The following is a 20463-nucleotide window of genomic DNA, read 5'->3' as shown; positions in this document are numbered from 1 at the left end:
CTCTGTCTCTCTCCTTTCCTATGGAGTCTGGCTTACTGAAGGGATAATCCACACATGATCATCAGCTCATTACTGTCTGACATCCTCTGACTAAGCTTTCTCATCTACATCACCAATACCTTTCTTCTATACTACAAACATAGCAAGCATTTCGGCCTATATTTTTCTCTTTGTACTCTTTGGCTTCTATGACATATTACTTCCTGGTTCTTCTCTTGCTACTTGGATCACACCTACTTGGCCCCCTTCCAGGAAATCTCATTCTCTGGCCTCCACTTAAATGTTGGTGTTGCCCAGAACTCTGTTCTCAGCCTTCTTTTCTTTGTAAAAGCCATAGATGCAAATAGTACTAGTGATATTTATTGTTCTGAAATGTATGTTTACAATCTCTTTCCTCAGCTGCATATAATGGACACCCCGGCCTGGATGTCCTTAAACTCAGCATTCCTTATTCCAGAATTTCTTCCTTCTTTCTTTTTTTGAGATATGGTGTCAATCTGTCACCCAGGCTGAAGTGCAGTGGTGCAATCTCAGCCCACTGCAACCTCTGCTTCCCAGGGGCTTAAGGAATCCTCCCACCTCAACCTCCCAAGTAGCTGAGACTACAGGTGTGTGCCACCACATCTAATTTATTTTTTATTTTTTATTTTCATTTTTGTAGAGATGGGGTTTTGCCATGTTTCCCAGGCTGGTCTGGAACTCCTGGACCCAAGCAATCTGCCTGCCTCAGCCTCACAAAGTGCTGGAGTTACAAGCGTGAGCCACTGCACCCAGCCCCAGAATTCTTTATTTCTGAGAATGACATTGTCATTCTCTAAATGACCCAGGCAAAGCCTGAAGCATAATCTTAAATTTCTCCTCCTGCTCCCTCCTTATATTCTCTTCACCCACCCCCATATTCAATTGTACCCATTCTATCCTTCTAAATGTCACTCATATTTTTCTCTCTATCACCATCATAAGGGCTAATACTGAATAATCATTAAGGGCAGGTATTGTACCATATATCATCTTGTTCCTAGTGCATAGAATATTGGCACAATTTCACTATATTTTATAGAATATATGAAAGAATGAATAAGGGAATACACAAGTAAATAGATGGACCAATCAATTCAAGTTCAGTCTTTCTGACTTTAAGAAACAGAGACGTTTGTAACCTAGGTTAACGGAAGTACGAAGGGAGGTTGGGTATCTTAGTTTAAGGAAACACATAGCATACAGGGAGATGAACCAAAACGCAAAATAAGAAACAGTAGACCAGCCAGTATTCTGTCAAGGAAGCGGTCTCTAAGAACCTCAACTCCTGGAGTTTCTGAAACTTCACTCTAATTCCCCTCCATTTATAGGAGTCTGCTATTTTCTGGGGGGGGGGGGTCTGCTCTGTTTGCCTCTCAGTACATCTCATTTACCCCTTTACTCAGCATATGTTTTTCCTGCATACATCACTGAATCTGCCTACTCATAGTTTCTGCCTTCTCATGGCTGCTTGGCCATGACTTGCTGTGATCACAACATGACCTCCTACCTTCATCTAAACATCACTCCAACTTTAGCTCCTACTGTCTGGTTCTCTCTGTACTTCCCAATTGAAGTCCCCAAGGGCAAGAAATGGATGGACCTGGCTCAGTTTGAAAATGCCACTCCACTGAATAACTGCTCTTGAGCAATTGTCCAACCCAGTCCACCATGTTTGGTAATGAAGAGTCCCATGACCCAAACCATGGCTGGAACAGTAGTCGTGGCAGGGATTGTGACAGACGTGGAACACAAACACTCATCATGTTGCTCCCGGGGTTATCAAAAATATATGAATTCTTACCCCCAAGGAGGGTGGAAAGGGGCTCACCCAAGGTAGTGGGAAATGCTGGGCTAAAGAAGCCAGCAGAGTCAAAACCCACCGAGGAATGTTAAGGCTACGAATGCCAGGGTGGGACTCCAGAGAATCAACACATGCTTTATGGGGGAACATAGCACCATAGCTATGCTTTTATTTTTTTTTTTTGAGATGGAGTCTTGCTCTGTTGCCCAGGCTTGGGTGCAGTGGTACGATCTCCGCTCATTCTAACTTTCGCCTCCTGGGTTCAAGCAATTCTCCTGCCTCAGCCTCCTGAGTAGCTGGGCTTATAGGCACCCACTACCATGCTGGCTAATTTTTGTATTTTTAGTAGAGACAGAGTTTCACCGGGTTGGCCAGGCTGGTCTCGAACTCCTGACCTCAAGTGATCTGTCTGCCTCGGCCTCCCAAAGTGCTGGGATTACAGGCATGAGCCACCATGCCAGGCCCATAGCAATGCTTTTGGTGGGAAGGAAGAGCAAGATTTGAGAATGTCCTAAGAATATTACTTTCCAACTCTAGGTTACACAGCACAAAGGCCCAGAAGCAAAACAGACAGTTTTTGGGAGCTGATTTCTTTGCTTCTAGGCTAGCCCCCACTGTGGCTGCCATTTTTAGATTTTAAGTAACATTTTCCCTGATGATAAAAATGCTTACTTAAAAATCTGGAAAATAATTAATTAAAAAATAAAAATTAGTGGTATTTTCCCTACCTAGCAAGAACCACAGTCACAATTTCATAAAATTTTGTAGTCTTTTTCTCTATGCATTTTTTTTTCCTAAAAGGTTGAGGTTTTATATTGTATTTTTTTTCTTTTTTTGAGATGGAGTCTCGCTCTGTCACCCAGGCTGGAGTGCTGTAGTGCGATCTCGGCTCACTGCAAGCTCCACCTCCTGGGTTCACGCCATTCTCCTGCCTTAGCCTCCCGAGTAGCTGGGACTACAGGCGCTGGCCACCATGCCCAGCTAACATTTTTTTTGTATATTTAGTAGAGACGGGGTTTCACCATGTTAGCCAAGATGGTCTCGATCTCCTGACCTCGTGATCCACCTGCCTTGGCCTCCCAAAGTGCTGGGATTACAGGCGTGAGCCACCGTGCTGGGCTGACTTTTTTCTTCAGTTATTACGCCACTAGTAAAATAATATATTCTCTAAAAATATGGTTGTAAAAATATTCCATTATAGGGTGGTCCCATAATTTATTTCACCATGTCCTATTGGTAAGGCTTAGATTGTTTCTGGTTTTTCACTTTTATAAACTAAGTAGTTCAATAGAAAATTCTTAGAAGTGGCCAGGTGCAGTGGCTCATGCCTGTAATCCCACTACTTTGGGAGGCTGAGGCAGGAGGATCGCTTGAGCTCGGGAGGTTGAGGCTGCAATGAGCTGTGATCATGTCACTGCACTTCAGCCCAGCAACAGGGATCCTTCCTGTCTCAAAAAAAAAAAAAAAAAAAGCGAAAGAAAATTCTTAGAAGCAATAGACCACATTAGAGGGTAATATTTTTTTAAAACACATATTTGGTCATATAGTTTCTCAATCTATAATTTTTCAAAATTTAACCTTTGCCTTTAGGATCAAGTTTCAATTCCTGTAGTTAGCAAAAATAGGATGCTTCACGGTCTATAGACGTTGGCTCATATTACTCTTTTGCTTAGAACCCTTTTCTCCCCATGTTTCTCCATTACTAACTTGTCTCATCTTCTAAGATTCAGCTTGTTCGTTTTCCCTGTGAGGAAGCATTCTATCCCCACCTTCCAGTTTGGATTCCATACCTGTACCAGTTTGCATTCCATACCTATACCAGTTTGCCAGTTTTGATTGCATTCAGCTGCAAGTCAGATAAATCCTGACCTACACACCTGCAGACAAACAGAGGCCGCTTCTGGTATTGCTTCAACGACTAAAAGATGCTAGTGCTAGTGTATCAGTGATTCTTTTGGCTTTTACCTCATGGTTATACGATGGCTGCATCAGCTCCAGGCAGTTGCCTTGAGCTCCAGGGACAGAGGTTTTACCACCCTTGCATATGCTTTCATTTTTTTCTTTGTTAAACATTAAAAGCAAAAACTTCTTTGGAGGCTCCCAGCTGATTTTAGCTTTCCTCTCTCCTTGAGTAAAACTGTTTTCTTGTCAGGCCTAGCTTTAAGGGGAGCTGGGGAACACAGCACTTGATTTTCTAGTTGTTATCTTGGAGACGACAAAGGGTTTGAGAAAGTGCTGGGTTAGCTGATAAACAGTGTCTGCAACAATGCATGCTCTCTGGGCTCCTCCCCCATGCTCCCTTGATACTGCTAACTCTTTCTCTCTTTCCAGACTATAAGCCCCTTGAAGTTACAAAGAGTATTTTTCAGTCCTGTTTCCTGAGCGCCTAGCATGTGCCTCAAACGCGTTATTTAAGACATATTTTTTAATAAATGAACTACCTTTAGAGAGCATCCACACTGCACCCTCAATGAGCAACTTAGCATGTCAGGGGAAGAAGAGAAGCACCTTCCCCTAAGCACATTTTCCAAAAGTGGCAACAGCATTATAAAGGGAATATACTGACCTGGGAGTTGTGGAGTTGACGATGGAAGGGCGCCAGCGGCAGCAGCCTGGAAGAAAGCTACACAGAGAGGTCAGTGGTTCTCAAAGTTGGCTGCACAGTGGAATCACCTGGGGGAGGTTTTAAATCTCCCCATGCTCAGGCCTCACTCCTTAAGCCCAGTCTTTTCAATGATGTGCAGGAGCTGGCTCATTCTGGTTGCAATTCTCTTTCCGACTCTGTATTCAGTGACATCCTTCTGGTAGCTTAAAATTGGCCACGGTGTGACCGGGCGTGGCGTGGTGGCTCACGCCTGTAATCCCAGCACTCTGGGGGGCTGAGGTGGGCAGATCACGAGGTCAGGAGTTCGAGACCAGCCTGGCCAACATGGTGAAACCCTGTCTCTACTAAAAATAAAAAATCAGCCTGGTGTGGTGGTGGGTGCCTGTAATCCCAGCTATTATGGAGGCTGAGGCAGGAGAATTTCTTGAAACCAGAAGGCAGAGTTTGCAGTGAGCAGAGATCGCACCATTGCACTCCAGCCTGGTGACAGAGCGAGACTCCAGCTCAAAAAAAAAAAAAAAAAAAAAAAATTGGCGACAATGTGATATTTGTATTACAGCAATTAACAAATAAGACAAATCACAAATCAGCCCCCACTCCCACTTCCTCGCCTGAGAGCCAGGTCAACGGTGCACTGCTCTTGGTATTCTTAGACACTCCCCAGATGTTTCCAATGGACAGCCAACTTTGAGAGCTCCAGGTCAAGGTCAGCTCTCTTTTGGCCTGTAGTGTCCCGCCAAATAGTATCTTGGGTTCTTCCTTTTCCCCAGTCCTGCCTTTGGGTTAGCATCATTGCAGGGGGTAACTGAGCTTGCCTCTAGGGAGCCCGAGTGCAACGTAGAAGAGAGAGTAGAACTGTGGCTTCATTTGTAGCTGTTATTGAGTTTCTTTGAATACAACTTGATTTTCTTTTAGAGCTAGCCAAATCTCTTTCAGTATACCTTTAGGGTTGGGTCTATGGGAGGCATGATATTTCACTGAAGGAGGTGGGAGAAACTTTCAATAATGTTGTGCAATTAGGAACCCTAATTACCCACTCTTGAGATTGCAGTTTCTCATTCGGAGGCATAATTTTCTATGGTGTAATTTGCTAGGTCTGACTCCCCTGGCTGGATCTGATTTGAGTAAAGTGGGCACCGCCCCATCCTAGGGTAGTCTCACTATGGCTACCACACATCAAACTGACTTTCCTGCATCACAGAATCACACTATACAATGCCCAGCTTCATTCCTCTCTCATAGGCCAGATTAGTCATCTTTTGCCTGGTGAAGCAGACTGAAGCATTAGCTCAAAATAAGCTACCGCCACCACCACGTGCTGTGCAAATCTGGCTGGACAAACTTTGACTCAGCAAATTTGCAATGCCCCATGGGACACCTAAAAATCCCAGGGACAGAGAGGACCCTTGAAAAGCCAGAAACTGCTCTTTTTAAAAGTGGTGCTGGGCCCTAGAGAACATTCAAAGTTAGAGGGCAACTTTGGTCTCTGCCACGAGGGGGCAGAAGGAAGCTGGAAGGAGGTGGGAGTACAATTGGGATTTATTTTAGGGAGAGGACAAGGGCAACTGAATGGTCGCAGTTAGGTGTATGCACCGTGGGGCTCCTTGGGAAAGATGGGCTGCCAAGGGCAGCTGATTTCAAATGCTTTAAAACCTGATTTCTATAATAGCTTTGTTGCTCAAACACCATCCTGAATAACTTAACAGGAAATTGTTCTCAAAATGCTTTTCTTATCTGAACACTTTTTTGTGACTAGGAAGAATAGAAAATTATAAAGTTAAGAATTAAGGTGTACTGTGCAGGAAAAAAATTAAAGTAGAAACTTCTAAAGAATGTCTTAGTATCAATAAATGAAATAGATGTAGACATTGACTAGATTATAGAAGTGAGGGAAGTTTATAATACTAGCCAGTGCCTTATAAACAGTATCACACCCCTCTCATCAGCTCCCAGGCAGAGGGTGGAGAACTCACCTTGTAATTCAGGTCTGCTGCAAGATTGGCCCTCAGGGAAAGGGTCCCTTCTCTTCTGTCTTACCTACCGTCAAAGGATCAGGAGTTTATGATTGTATTTCTTTATTGTTTCTTGACTATTCTTTTTATTTCTTTTTTTCTAGCTTTTCTGTTCTTCATAATAAAATGAAAATACCACTCAGGTTATTAACTCTTGGTGTTTTTTTTTTTGGCAAATCTTTTTATAGTGTTACTGTCTCTGCTGAATTTCTTTAAGAGGGTATCTTACGTTGGTTAAATATCGTGAGCTAATTTTCTCTGCAGAGTCAGCTGGATAAAGTATTCATTTCTTTTGCTCCAACCTGGTGGCTAGAGTGGATTGCTGAAATAGACTCTTGGAGAAGGCAATACTACAAAAAAAGGAATATGATCATTTTCTTGTTTGTTGGGGTTTGCTTGACATTATCCCTGGCAGGAAGTGATGTGCCTGAATCTTCTCATGCCTCTGCCTACTGTAGGAAAGCCTTGTTTCTGAGAACACTTCCCCCTCCCCCACCACTCTGTCATAGACAATCATGAAAGACTTAAATTACGTTTGTGAAGTTTATTTTCATATGGGTGTTTCACCGTCAATATCCTTTTTACCAATCCCTAGGCCCCTCCCTACTCTATCAGTGGCAGGTGTTAAAATCTGTTTACTCTTTCTGAAAACTTTCGAGTGAACCACACCTGTGTCTTTCAATGGCGCTCACAAAGATGAAGTCAACCTAAACAAAACTGTGAATCTGGGAAATTTTGATTTTAACATTTTCAAACTCTGTTTTCTTTTTTCTTTAATGATTTACCTTTCAAACAACTTTCTATTTTCCTAATTATTCCCCTTGTCAAAAATAAAATGTTGTGACAAAATCATTTGCACTCTGGTTTTAAATTTACCCATATCATTGGGTGAGGGAGAACATGATGGTTAAAAGCTCTTTTATATCGGGAGGAAGGTGGTCGCATGAGAAGAGAAAATCTAAAGATGTGATTTCTGTAAAAGCAATATTAATTATGACAATTATGCGGCCGGCTCAGCAGTTATACCTAATTACTGTGTCATATACATTATTGATGATACATTGTTAATGACAGCTAATTTTGCTGTACAGTTGATTTCATTAGAATCGTGTATTGCATATGCATGCTCAACCTTCAGAGTTTATTGCTCAAACCAGCACATTCACAATTTTAAAAACCATAAGAGGGAGACCACTTTCCAGTGTTACATTCTAAGAGGACACAGATTTCCTGCCCTTGCTACTCAAAATGTGGTGCAGGACCGACAGCAGCAGCAGTACCAACAGCAGCAGCAGTACCACCTGCGAGCTTGTTAGAAATGTAGAAGACAGGCCCCACCCCAGACTCACCGCATCAAAATCAATGATGTGATTCACAACAAAATTTGAGAAGCCCTCTGTCAATAACTGACCTTAAATAATTTCCTAAGGGAGTTGCCAGAGGAAGGGAGAGTACACAGAAGTCAGTCACTGCTGTAGGACTCACACAACAGAAGTGAGCCTGCGGCTTATTTCAAACAGGACTTCTCAGCTTGGTGCCTACAGCGTCCCATTCTATAGGTGTAAGGTGGGCTCAGTAATCAGCTTCTTTAACAGGTTCCCTCAATGGCTGGGAAGCCTGCAAGTTTGAGATCCACGGTCTGTGCCTACTTCTTGACAAAGAAGAAAGAAGGATGGGATGGCACCGCAGCTGGAGGGTGGAAAGGACGTTCAAAGCAACACATGAGGCTACAGGGTGCAGAAAATGTGGTTAGTTCCTGTGCACTCTGGGTCCACATTTACAATTGAATTCAAATAATCAATTTAAAAAATTACTCAGGTCAAGAATGTATGTTTAGATTTTTAAAGTAATCTGGCCTTCGGCGACCCTGAGTCTTCAGTGAAAACCATGTATTACAGAGAAACACCCACAACGTGCACCCCTCACTCCTATGCAAGAAGCTGTGCTATAATTCACCAACTAAATCACCTCCGCCACTGGGTGTCAGTCTTTAGCTAACATTTTCTGGACTATATTCTTATATTGTTTGTAATATCCTTGCTTAGGGAGGACCAAGATAATTTGTGGAAGATGTGTCTTTGGGAAAATCCTGCGAAGCTGTCTTCATTTTGAGCAGGACTTAGTAACAGCAGGATTTTTTTTTCCTTCAAAGTCAAGGCTATGTATCTGGTACATATGTATATAATGTGATAACTATTTTTATGTATAAATGAAAACTATAATTAATATCAAAATATCAGTTTAAACAGGGAGAAAGTTTGGTTGGAGAATATATTTTACAGATTCTTTTATATGATTCTATCTAATTGGAGTACATTATTAAGTAATTTGCTGAAAAAAGTCAAAAAGGATCGTTGCTAAATTTAAAGGCAAAATGGCTCAAAAAATCTCTTCCTTTCTCTCATTTTTGATGCATTGCTCTCCAGGGGAAATCAATGCCTTCCCAGTGGCCCCACTCAATGGAATTTTATGTAGAAAGGATTTCATTCTTACATTCCCACCCCAAATTTCAGAACAAATTCACTCATTCATTTTTGAACCCTTGTGACGATGAGGCACGGTTGGTCACCTGTGTTTCTGAAAGTTCTGAAGGATAAATACTTAATATTTGAAGGTATCTGGGTCCGTATTTGCTGAATACAGCATAAATCTGAAGTTATAGAAAGAACAGCTCGGCTACTGGTGAGCCCAGAATCTGATTCATAGTTTTTAAGTGATTAACCCCACACCCTTCCCTGCCCTAGCTGGCCAGGAGCAAACCATCCTTTAGGGAGGTATAATTTAAGGGAACATGCTTCATATTAAGGAATATGCCATAGATTCATCTAAATGCCCTTGGTGAGATATAATGTGTTTAAATACTGTTTTAAATGCAGTCTGATTTATACGTTTGCATGATTTGTAAAACTCTGAAATTTTGCTAATACCCTCTAATAAACAGTAAAGATCATTGTAAAAAGTAGGTCTGAATTCTTCCAAAGTCTCATTAATTATATGACCCTTTGAGAAGACATGAACCACCTGGGAGCAGAGTGCAACTTTTGTGTAGATGTGATCTATGGAGATAGCTACATTATGAAATGTCTGAAAATTTTTTGGAAATATAAATAGGTTGGTATGGCTTTCCTTCAGTATCCATGGGGGATTGGTTCTGGGCCAATCCACGCCAACTTTGCATCCAGGCTACCTCCTCCATACCAAAATCCTCAGATGCTCAAGTCCCTGATATAAAATGGCACCGTGTAGCACTGCGTGGCACATTGTATTTCAATTTTGCACTCTCAGTAGGAAAGTAGGCTCCCAGAAGTGCTGGAGAACACTATTGCTATAAAGTAGCTTAAAAAAAAAGATTTAAAAAAAAATTTTGAGACAGGCTCCCACTCTGTAGCTCAGGCTAGAGTAGCAATGGCATGATCACGGCTCACTGCAGCCTTGAACTCCTGGGCTCAAGTGATCCTCCTGCCTCCTAAAATAGCATTTTAAAGTGAAATGAGGTTGGGATTGGTGGCTCATGCCTATAATCCCAGCACTTTAGGACACTGAGGTGGGAGGATACCTGGAGCCCTGGGGTTCCAGACCAGCCTGGGCAACATAGCAAAAAAAAAAAAAAAAAAAAAAAAAATTAGCTGGGTATGAGCGTGGGCACCTGTAGTCCCAGCTACTGGGGAGGTCTAGGTGACACTCTTGAGGTGTCAAGGGTGATTGCGCCACTGTAATCTAGCATGGGCAACAGAGCAAGACTCTGTCTCAACATAAATAAAAAGATAAAAATAAAAAAGCAAGGAAATGGAACAATTACCATCACATCAAGGACATTTTAAGATAGCCAATGCCATTTACATGTTTCAGATCCACTAAGTAACTTCACATCTGTATTTCACTCTGCTGTACTCTCAGCAGTCACCAGAGCCCCTTGGCTCTTCAGTTTTACACTGTGCTGCTCTTCTCTGCACCATTCTTAAATTAAAAATTTATTTGGCATGGGGCCAGGCGCGGTGGCTCACACCTATAAATCCCAGCATTTTGGGAGGCCTAGGCGGGAAGGTCACATGAGGTCAGGAGTTCAAGGCCAGCCTGGCCAACATGGTGAAACTCTGTCTCTACTAAAAATAAAAAAATTAGCCAAGCGTGGTGGTGGGCGCCTGTAATCTCAGCTACTTGGGAGACTGAGGCAGGAGAATCGCTTGAACCCCAGGGTGGGAGGAGGCAGTGAGCCGAGATGGCACCACTCCACTCCAGTCTGGGCGACAGGTTGAGACCCTGTCTCAAAAAAAAAAAAAAAAAAAAAATTATTGGACACTACTATATGTAGCTAGGAGCTGGAGAAATATGCAAAGAGGAATGGAATCTACCCTCAAGGAGCTATAGTTTAGCTTGGACTATAAGACATTTGTAGGTGAGTAGCTAGCTGTCACAGGACGTTATTGTCAGGAAGAGATCACCATTGAGAATTGCTTCCTCTTAAAATTTGAATAAAAGGACCAGATTATGGAATATAAAAAAGGCATTTTTAAAAGATGATGAAAATAGTGCACAGGTGAACAAATTACAACGTACTTTTCTCTTTAGCAACTGCACTCTACCCACAGCCTATTTTATGTCCTGAAAACTTACTTTGATTCAACTAGCTTTACGCATTGATAGAAATCTGCTGTATTCTGGTGCCCCCTGGAGGCAGTGTACCGCTAGGCCGACGAGAAAAAACAAATCCAGAGAAAGCCTTTCAACTACAACTGGAGCAACTATACTTTTGTTCAACAAATCCCCACCCTTTTTTTTTCAATATGGAATTCTGATCTGGGTTTGTTAAACTAGAATTTGTCTAAAGTACAGATTTTCCAAGAGAGTAGGGTTGAGCAGAAGAGAACATGCTCGGCATTAAAGAATATGTTGTGTCTTCTTCTAAATGCACTTGGGCGAATACTATATGCTTAAATACAGTTTCACACACAATATAATTGTTTACATTTGTATAATTTGTGAAATTGAAATATTTATGATACATTCTAAAATATAACAAAATTTACTTGTTAAATGAATAAATGAATGAATGAATTGCCATGATTTAGTGTTCAATTAGATAAATTGATCTTACTTTCTCTCTCTCTTTTTTTATTCCCTTCTCGGAAGCCCGTCCATCACAGAGACTTTTAATGCAGTTGTTGAACTTAGTCAATGTTCATAGAGGGATAGAGAGGAAACGGGATCGTGGTATAATTTTTCTCTAGGAAAATGTATACAGTCCTTTGCAAACGACTATTAACTTGTAAATCAGGTTGAAAGCTACTCTTGCCCTCAGAGACTTCCTTTAATGGAATAATACATAATGCTCACATTAATTTTAAACAAAGTGATTTTATTTTCTGGAATAAACACAGAGCCTCAAATTCATTAGCTGGTTTGAAATTTCAGGATCCGCAATGTACTCTGCTTTAAAGCAAGAAAACCCCTCAGGCTTCTTTCTGGAGAGGAAGTGGAGCTTAACAAATACCTATGGCACAATAATGTCATCAACTTCAACTTTGTTATGTATTGAAGACATTAAATTTGGTTTTCCAAGATGGTGGGAAAATCAATGTTTTGGCTTATTAAATATTCTGGTTAGTAGAAAGCTATTACATTAAACACATATGGTTTACCAATTATTTTCAAAGAATCAGAACACAACAAATAAAATCAGTAGTATATTAAGTATAATTAATTTTTTTGATGACTGTAGAATTCACTTCAGCATCTTTTATTGCCTTGGTAATCATGGTGAACATTAAAATGCAAGTCTAGGAGGTTGTACTGAAGGCTCAGTTGGGAGTTATGGTGATATGAGATTTAGCAATTGAAGTCAGCTATTCTACAAAGGGAAAAATTATAAATAAAGGTATTTATAAGAGTTGTTGTATCAGCCATAATTACTACTATAAAGCTATACCTAAGAAATACTTAAAATAAGATATTTTTCACTGCTCCCTACTGTGTTTGTATGCGTGTGTGTGTGTATTCGTTTAAAGCTGTTATCTAAATTTTGATGGTAAATGTCTAACCCTGGGAAGAGGAAGGACAACTTTTTTTTTTTCTTTAAAAAGAGGGGTAGAGTCTGGGTGCGCGGTGGCTCATGCTTGTAATCCCAGCACTTTGGGAGGCTGAGATAGGCAGATCATGTGAGGTCAGGAGTTCAAGACCAGCCTGGCCAACATGGTGAAACCCCGTCTCTACTAAAATACAAAAATTAGCCAGGCGTGGTGGCGTGAGCCTGTAGTCCCAATTACTCTGGAGGCTGAGGCAGGAGAGTTGCTTGAGCCCGGGAGGCAGAGGTTGCAGCGAGCACCGAGATCGCACCACTGCACTGCAGCCTGGGCAACAGTGTAAGACTCCGTCTCAAAAAAAAAAAAAAAAAAAAAAAAAAAAAAGGGTTAGAAAGGGGGAGAACTAAACTGATATGGTTTGAATATATGTCCCCGTGAAATCTCATGTTGAATTGTGATCCCTAGTGTTGGAGGCGGGGCCTGGTGGGAGGTGTTTGGGTAATGGGGGCAGATCCATCATGTCTTGTTGCTATGAGTGGGTTCTCAGGAAATCTGATTGTTTAGAAATGTGTTCATACTTTCTCTCTTGCACTCTCTGTCTTTCTCTCCCTCTCCCCTACACTCCCTCTCACCACGTGGGATGCCAGCCCCTCCTTCGCCTTCTGCCATAATTGTAAGCTACCTGAGGTTTCCCCAGAAGCCAAATAGATGCCAGAACCATGCTTCCTGTACAGCTTGCAGAATCGTGAGCCAATTAAACCTCTTTTCTTTATAAATTACCCAGTCTCAGATATTTCTTCATAGCAATGCAAGAATGGCCTATTGTATATACCTAATCAGACAGTACTCATTTTTTAACAACATGCCTTTATCGAGTATTTGCGAAGTATTCATCCTTAGTTCATATAGAAGCTTTTGCCACTCATTATTTTGATTACATAATATTTAATTAAAATACAAAATCACAGTAACAAATACAAATGTCATAAACATATTTGAGACCAGACACAAGTGATTCTTAGTAAAAATCCCAGGGAACTTGAGGGAGCAGCAGGGCTGGTGCTCCCTGGAGGCCTCCTGCAGGGAGTTTGCAGCGTGGCCAGTCTACAGGATTCTGGAGAAAATAAGGATCAGCGGGTTAGCAAGATTCTACCGTAAAAATGGCTGTAAGCCCCAAATGCCCATAGGCAACCACTCTTAATACTTTGGTAGGCACGTCTGTATGTTTTTATGATTTTTTGTTTGCTTGTTTGTTTTTGTTTTTGAGAAGGAGTCTCGCTCTGTCGCCCAGGCTAGAGTGCAGTGGCACAATCTTGGCTCACTGCAACCTCTGCCTCTTGGGTTCAAGCAATTCTCCAGCCTCAGCCTCCCGAGTAGCTGGGACTACAGGCATGCACCACGCGTCTTGCTAATTTTTGTATTTTTAGTAGAGATGGGGTTTCACCATGTTGGACAGGCTGGTCTCAAACTCCTCACCTCAGGTAATTGGCCCGCCTCGGCCTCCCAAAGTGCTGGGATTACAGGCATGAACCACCGCACCTGTATTTATGCATCTTTTTATACATGTCATTACAGTACATCTTTTTTTGGTAGTCTGCCAACTCACCTAAAAATATGTAGTAGAAAAATTTCCATGCCATTGAATAAATATGCAAATCATTTTCCTCATCCGCTGCTAAAAAGGACAGAGAGAGGAAGAAGGAATAAAGAGGAGAGGAAGAGGGGGACAGAAAAGAGGAAAAGAGAACAAAGAAAAATGGTGAAGGAAAAGGAAAGAACTGCCTAAACTGAGCAACTTCATAAGATTCAGTGGAAGATTTTTCAGATCCACTCTCTGCCAGATCACATAATCCACACAGGAACTCACAGAGAGAGATGAGAGTGCACACCCCTGCTGATTTTGGCTCTCCCGAGCTCAGAAATGAGTGCAGCCAACTCAGCAATCGGCACTCTCTGAGCAAGGTGCTTTTTCCCTCTCCTGCCCTACCCTTCCCACCCTCTCTTCTCTGCCCCTATTCTCCTCCTCTTTCCCTCCCTTCCTTCATCTCCCTCCCTCCCTTCTTTCCTTGCATACTCCTTCCTTCCTTCTTCCCTCCCTGCTTCTTTCTTACTCGTGCCTCTCTCTCTCTGCCATTTAAAATGGATGTATAATCAATATTCACAGTAAAATGCACAGATCTTAGGTGTGTGGTTCAGTGAGACTGAAAAACGTGCATACACTAGGACCCTCATTGCCATCATTGCATAATGTTTCCCCACGCACAGTTAGTTGGTCTCCTACCCACTGCCCCCTGCCCCTTGCCCCCTGCTATCCCATCCAGGCACCTTCCCCCCAACCCCCACCCCTGTTGCCCAGGCTGGAGTGAGTGGCTCCATCTCGGCGCTCACTGCAACCTCCACCTCCCAGGCTCAAGCCAGTCTTGTGCCTCAGCCTCCTGAGTAGCTGGGACTACAGGTGTGCACCACCATGCCTGGGTAATTTTTGTATTTTTTGTAGAGAAGGGGTTTCACTATGTTGCCCAGCCTGGTCTCAAACTCCTGGCCTCAAGTGATTTGCTTGCTTCTACCTCTCAGAGTACTGGGATTACAGGTATGAGCCACTGCTTGGAGGCCTCCCAGGCACCTTTCTATCACCAGAGACTAGTTTTGCCTATTCTTGTACTTCATACACATAGGATTACAAGGTAGGTACACTTTTGAGCAAGGCTTCTTTAGCTCAATGTAATGTTTTTAAGATTCATCTGCACTGTTGCATGTATCCATACTTCTTTCCTTTTCATTGCTGAGTAGTATCCACTGTATGAATGTACAATTTGTCTATTCATTTTCCTGTTGATGGACATTGGGTTGTCTATATTTTTTCTCTGTTGTATATAAAGTTGTTATGAACATTCATCTATAGGGCTTTTTGTGGACATACATTGTTTATTTCTCTTAGGTTTACGTATACCTAGAGTTGAATTGTTAGGCCACAGGGTAGGCGTATCTGTAACATAGGAAATAGACAGTTTTTCAAAGTGGTTGTATGATTTCATATCCTCATTAGCAATGTATAAGAGTTCCAGTTGCTCCACAACCTCAGTAACATTTGATGTTGTCAATTTTTAAATTTTAATTGTGTTGATGGGTGTGAAATGGAATCTCATTGTGATTTATTTAGCATTTCACTAGTGACTAATGATGTTAGTACTTTTTTTTCAAGTGCTTTTTGGATACATATAAATATTGCAAGTGTTTTGGCCATTTAAAAATTGGGTTATCTTTTTATTATTGAGTGGAAGGAGATATACATATATATATATATATATATTCTATAATATGTAGATCTATATAAACCCTGCCCCACACACAATTTTATCCCAGTCATATATATATATATTCTATAATATGTAGATCTATATAAACCCTGCCCCCGCACACAATTTTATCCCAGTCAGGCTGACCCATTCATTTCTTGATGAGTAGAAGTTTTAAATTCTCATGAAAACCAATTTATCTTTTTTCTTTTATGGTGTCCTAAGAAATCTTTTCCTAACTCAGTATTCAGCACTCTCTGGGCAAGGCACTTATTCCCTTCCCCTTCCCCTACCCCTCCCATCCCCTCTTCTTCTCTCCCCTCCCTTCCCCTGTGTTTTCTTCTGGAAGCTTAAAGTTTTGGCTTTTATGTTTAGGTCTATGGTCTTTGTCAAATTAATTTTTGTGTATGCTGTGAGGTAGATGTCAAGTTTCTTTATTTTCCATATAGACATACAGTTATTCCAGTACAATTTTATGAAAACAACATTTTTCCCCATTGAATTTTTCATGGCCAATGCTGAAAATCAAATGACTGCATATGTGTAGGTCTGTTTCTGAACTCTCTATTCTTTTGACTGCTCAATGTGTCTCTTCTTATGCCAGTTCTACACTGTCTTTATTACTGTAGCTTTAGAGTAAGTCTCAAAATCAAGTAGTGTTACTCCTCCAACTTTGATTTTTTTAAAAAAGATTTTGTTTTCCTGGCTAAATTCTAGGTCATTTGTGTTCCCGTGAAAATTTTAGAATCAGTTTTTGTTTCTGTTTTTTTTTTTTTTAAGCCTACTGGGATCTTGATTAAAATGGCAGTGAATCTATAGATTAATTTGGGGAGAACTGATATCTTAGCAATATTGAAGCTTCTAAATCAGGGATGTGGTATGTCTTATTATTTATTTCAGTCTTCTTTAATTTCCTTCAGTAAGGTTTTATAATTTTTAGTGTAGAGGTCTTACACATATTTGTTAAAGTTTTTGATAATATTTTTGATGTCACTATATATGATATTTTCAATGTTGATTTCCAATCATTGCTACTCTATAAACATACAATTCAATTTTGCATATGCATCTTATATTCTGTGACTTTGCTAACATAGCTAAGTTTTTTTGTATAATATATTGACTGAGATTTTTCTCTATAAACAATCATGTCTTCTTTTGAGTCATTCTTATTTATTTATTTACAAACTAATGTTTATTTTCCATCAACCTTATTTCTATTTTGCTTAAGAGTCTGTGGAAGAACAGCTTAGGAACACTCAGTGGTTGTTCCTACCCATTCAGCAGCCAGAGCAGTGAGAGCTGCAGACCAGTCTTCTGTGGCAGGCTGAATGCTTCAGTCTTAGTAGGGACCTGCTGAATAGGCACAGAGAGCACCTGCACGTCTTTAGACTAGTCAGCCTGAGTAGCGGTGCACTCATGAGGTGCAGCAGTCCATTCTCCCTGAAATTCATCCTTGGCCGCAGCTTTTTCAGCAGCAGCCTGCCTCTTCCTTTTCAATCTGCTCAGGATCTCTGTAGAAGTAAATATCGGGCATGACCTCCTCCCATGAGTGCTTATGGGAGATGGTGACACTAATGTGTAGACCTTCCTGGGTCAGTCTCCACCACATCAGACCCACTGAGTGAGAGCCCTTGTTGTTGCATGGGATTGCAATGTCCACACAGTGCAGAGGAGAATCTGTGTCACACAGAGCAATGGTTGGTAGGCAGGTTAACATAAGACGACTCTGTCAGCAGCTAGTGGTCAGCCCGGGGGCCAGTAACCACCAGAAGATGCAGTTCTTGGAAGGCTGCCTAGATCTGGTTAGTGAAGGTTCCAGGAGTGAAGTGGCCAGCAATAGGAGTGACTCCAGTGGCAGCAGCAACTTCAGCACAGCCTGCTGGCCAACATTCCTATATGATATGATATTGACATTGGCAGGGTATTCAATGGCAACAACAGCATGAGATGCCAGCAGTTGCTTCTCCCAGGTCCTCTTCAGATTTGTGATGTAGAAGCCATCACTTTTCCTTTTTGTAGATGTACTGTTCCATTTGGAAGTCAAGGTTGGTGCAATAAGTCAGTTACTGCTGCAAGATAGTTGAGGACATACTTCTTCACTTGCAGGACATCAAGGGCTCTGGATGTTGTGTGAGTTTCCCTTTAAGTTATGAAGGGAATCTAGAACAGGACCGTATGGATGCCTCTCTACTTAGTGCAGAAAGCCTTGATCCTTTATTTTTAATCTTTATGTCTTTGTTTGTTTCATGGTCTTGCCTCACTGCACTAAGACCTCCAGCACAATATTGAATAAAAATGGTGTGCAGTGGACATTGTGCCTTCCCAATCTTAGCATGACTTAAGAATTTTGTCATTGTGATGGTACCTTTAGGGTTTTAGATCTTTGTCAAAATGAGGAAATTTCCTTATATTTTAATATGCTGTGTTGTGTTTTATGATGAATAGGTGTTGAATTTGGCAAATGCTTCTTCTGCAACTATTAAGATGTTTATATGCTTCCCCCCTGTTTTGTTAAGTAGTGAATTACATTGATCTATTAATTTTCCATTGTTAAATCAACCTTGCATTCCTGGGGGAAAAATCCTACCTGGTCATGATATAATATTATTTCTGTATATTTATGAATTTGCTAATATTTTGTTAAGGATTTTTGCATTTATTTTTATGAGGGATATTAGTCTGAAGTTTTCTTTTTTAGTAATGTATTTATCTGGTTTTATGAGACATGCTGGTCTCAAAAAGCAAGTTGGGAAATGTTCTCTCCTCTATATTCTGAAAAGACTGTATGATTGGTAATATTTCTTCCTTAAATGTTTGATAAAATTCACCTGAGGTTGAAGTTTTCTTTTTCTTTTTTTTGAGATGGAGTCTCACTCTGTCGCTCAGGCTGGAGTGCAGTGGCGCAATCTCGGCTCACTGCAAGCTCTGCCTCCCAGGTTCATGATATTCACCTGCCTCAGCCTCCCGAGTAGCTGGGACTACAGGCACCCGCCACCACACCTGGCTAATTTTTTGTATTTTTAGTAGAGATGGGGTTTCACCGTGTGAGCCAGGATGGTCTCTATCTCCTGACCTCATGGTCTGCCTGCCTCAGCCTCCCAAAGTGCTGGGATTACAGGCGTGAGCCACCGTGCCCGGCCAAGGTTGAAGTTTTCTTTGTGGGGAAGATTTTAACTATGAATTAATTTTCCTGAACAGATATAGGGTTCTTCAGACTTTCTATTTCTTATTGTATTAGTTTTGTTAATTTGTATTTGTCAAATAATTTAATCTGTTTATATAAAGTTTCAAATTTACTGGCATATATTTCTTTATGTATTTCTTTATTGTCCTTTAGTGTCTATAGGCTCTATGTTCCCTCTTTCATTCCTAATATTGATGGCTTGTATTTTCCTTTTTTTCTTGAATGGTATTGCTAGGAGATTATTCATTTTATTTAACTTTTCAAAGAAACAATTTCTGACTTGGTTGATGTTTCTCTTTTGATTGTCTGTTTTCTATTTCATTGATTTCCACTCTTTATTGCTTCCTTCTTTCTACTTACTTGGGGTTTAATTTGTTCTTATATTTTTGGCTGCTTGAAGAAGGGTAGATAATGGATTTTCGACCTTCATTCTTTTCTAATTAAGCACTTACAGGCCCAAACTTCTAAGTAAAGAGCTGAATTCCACAAATTTTAAAATGTTGTGATTACCATTTAATTCTAATATTTTCTAATACTGCTTGCGATTTTTTTCTTTGAGCCATGGGATATTTGTAATGGTATTGCTTACTTTCCAAATATTTGGGGATTTGAAAAAAAACTGGTTTTTAAAAAAGTTTTATTTTAGAATAGTTGTAGATTTACAAAAAAGCTGCAGAAATATAACTGATAGTTTCTGCATGCCTGTCACTCAGTTTCCCCAGAGATAACATTTTACATTACCATGCTACATTCGTCAATACTAAAAAAAAATCAACATTGGTATATTGCTATTTCTAGATTCAGATTTTATCAGTTTTTCCACTAAGGTCTTTACTCCAGGATCAGTCTAGGATACCACATTGTACTTAGTAGATATCTTTTTTTTTTTTTAAATTCTAACTTAATTCTTTTTGTTTTCAGAAAATGTGTTTCATATGATGTCACATCTGTTAAATTTGTTGAAACTTATTTTATTGACCAGTATATGGTCTATCTTGGTATAATTCTATGTGCCTGTGAAAAGAACCTCTATTCTGGACTTTTTATAGGAAATATTCTAGAAATATCAGTTAGTTAAATGTTCTGATGGCATTATTCAGATCTTCCATATCCTTAATGATGTTACTAACTTTTCCTATCAGTTAGAAAGGAGGGCTCAGATCACCAACTATAATTGTGGGTTTGTTTTTCCCTGTAGTACTGTCAGTTTTTGCTTCATATATTTTGAAGTTTTGTCATTAGGTATACATAATGACCTTTTTATTATTATAAAATATCCTTCTTTGTCTCTAATATTGCCATATGTCTCGGTGTTTATTTTGTCTGATATTAATATAGCCACTGTAATGTTCTTATAATTAGTACTTTCTTGGCATATTTTTTCCCCATCCTTTTTCTTTTAATTTGCATCTTTAATCTCACCCAGCAAGCTGTTGGGGATTGCTTTTTAATGTACTCTGACAATATCTGCCTTTTAATTTCAGTGTTAATTATATTTACATTTAATGTGATTATTGATAT

Source organism: Pan paniscus, chromosome 5 (assembly GCF_029289425.2).
Source record: "Pan paniscus chromosome 5, NHGRI_mPanPan1-v2.0_pri, whole genome shotgun sequence".
Lineage (NCBI taxonomy): Eukaryota > Metazoa > Chordata > Mammalia > Primates > Hominidae > Pan > Pan paniscus.
The sequence above is the reverse complement of the archived record's forward strand: the minus strand, read 5'-3'. Positions refer to the sequence as shown.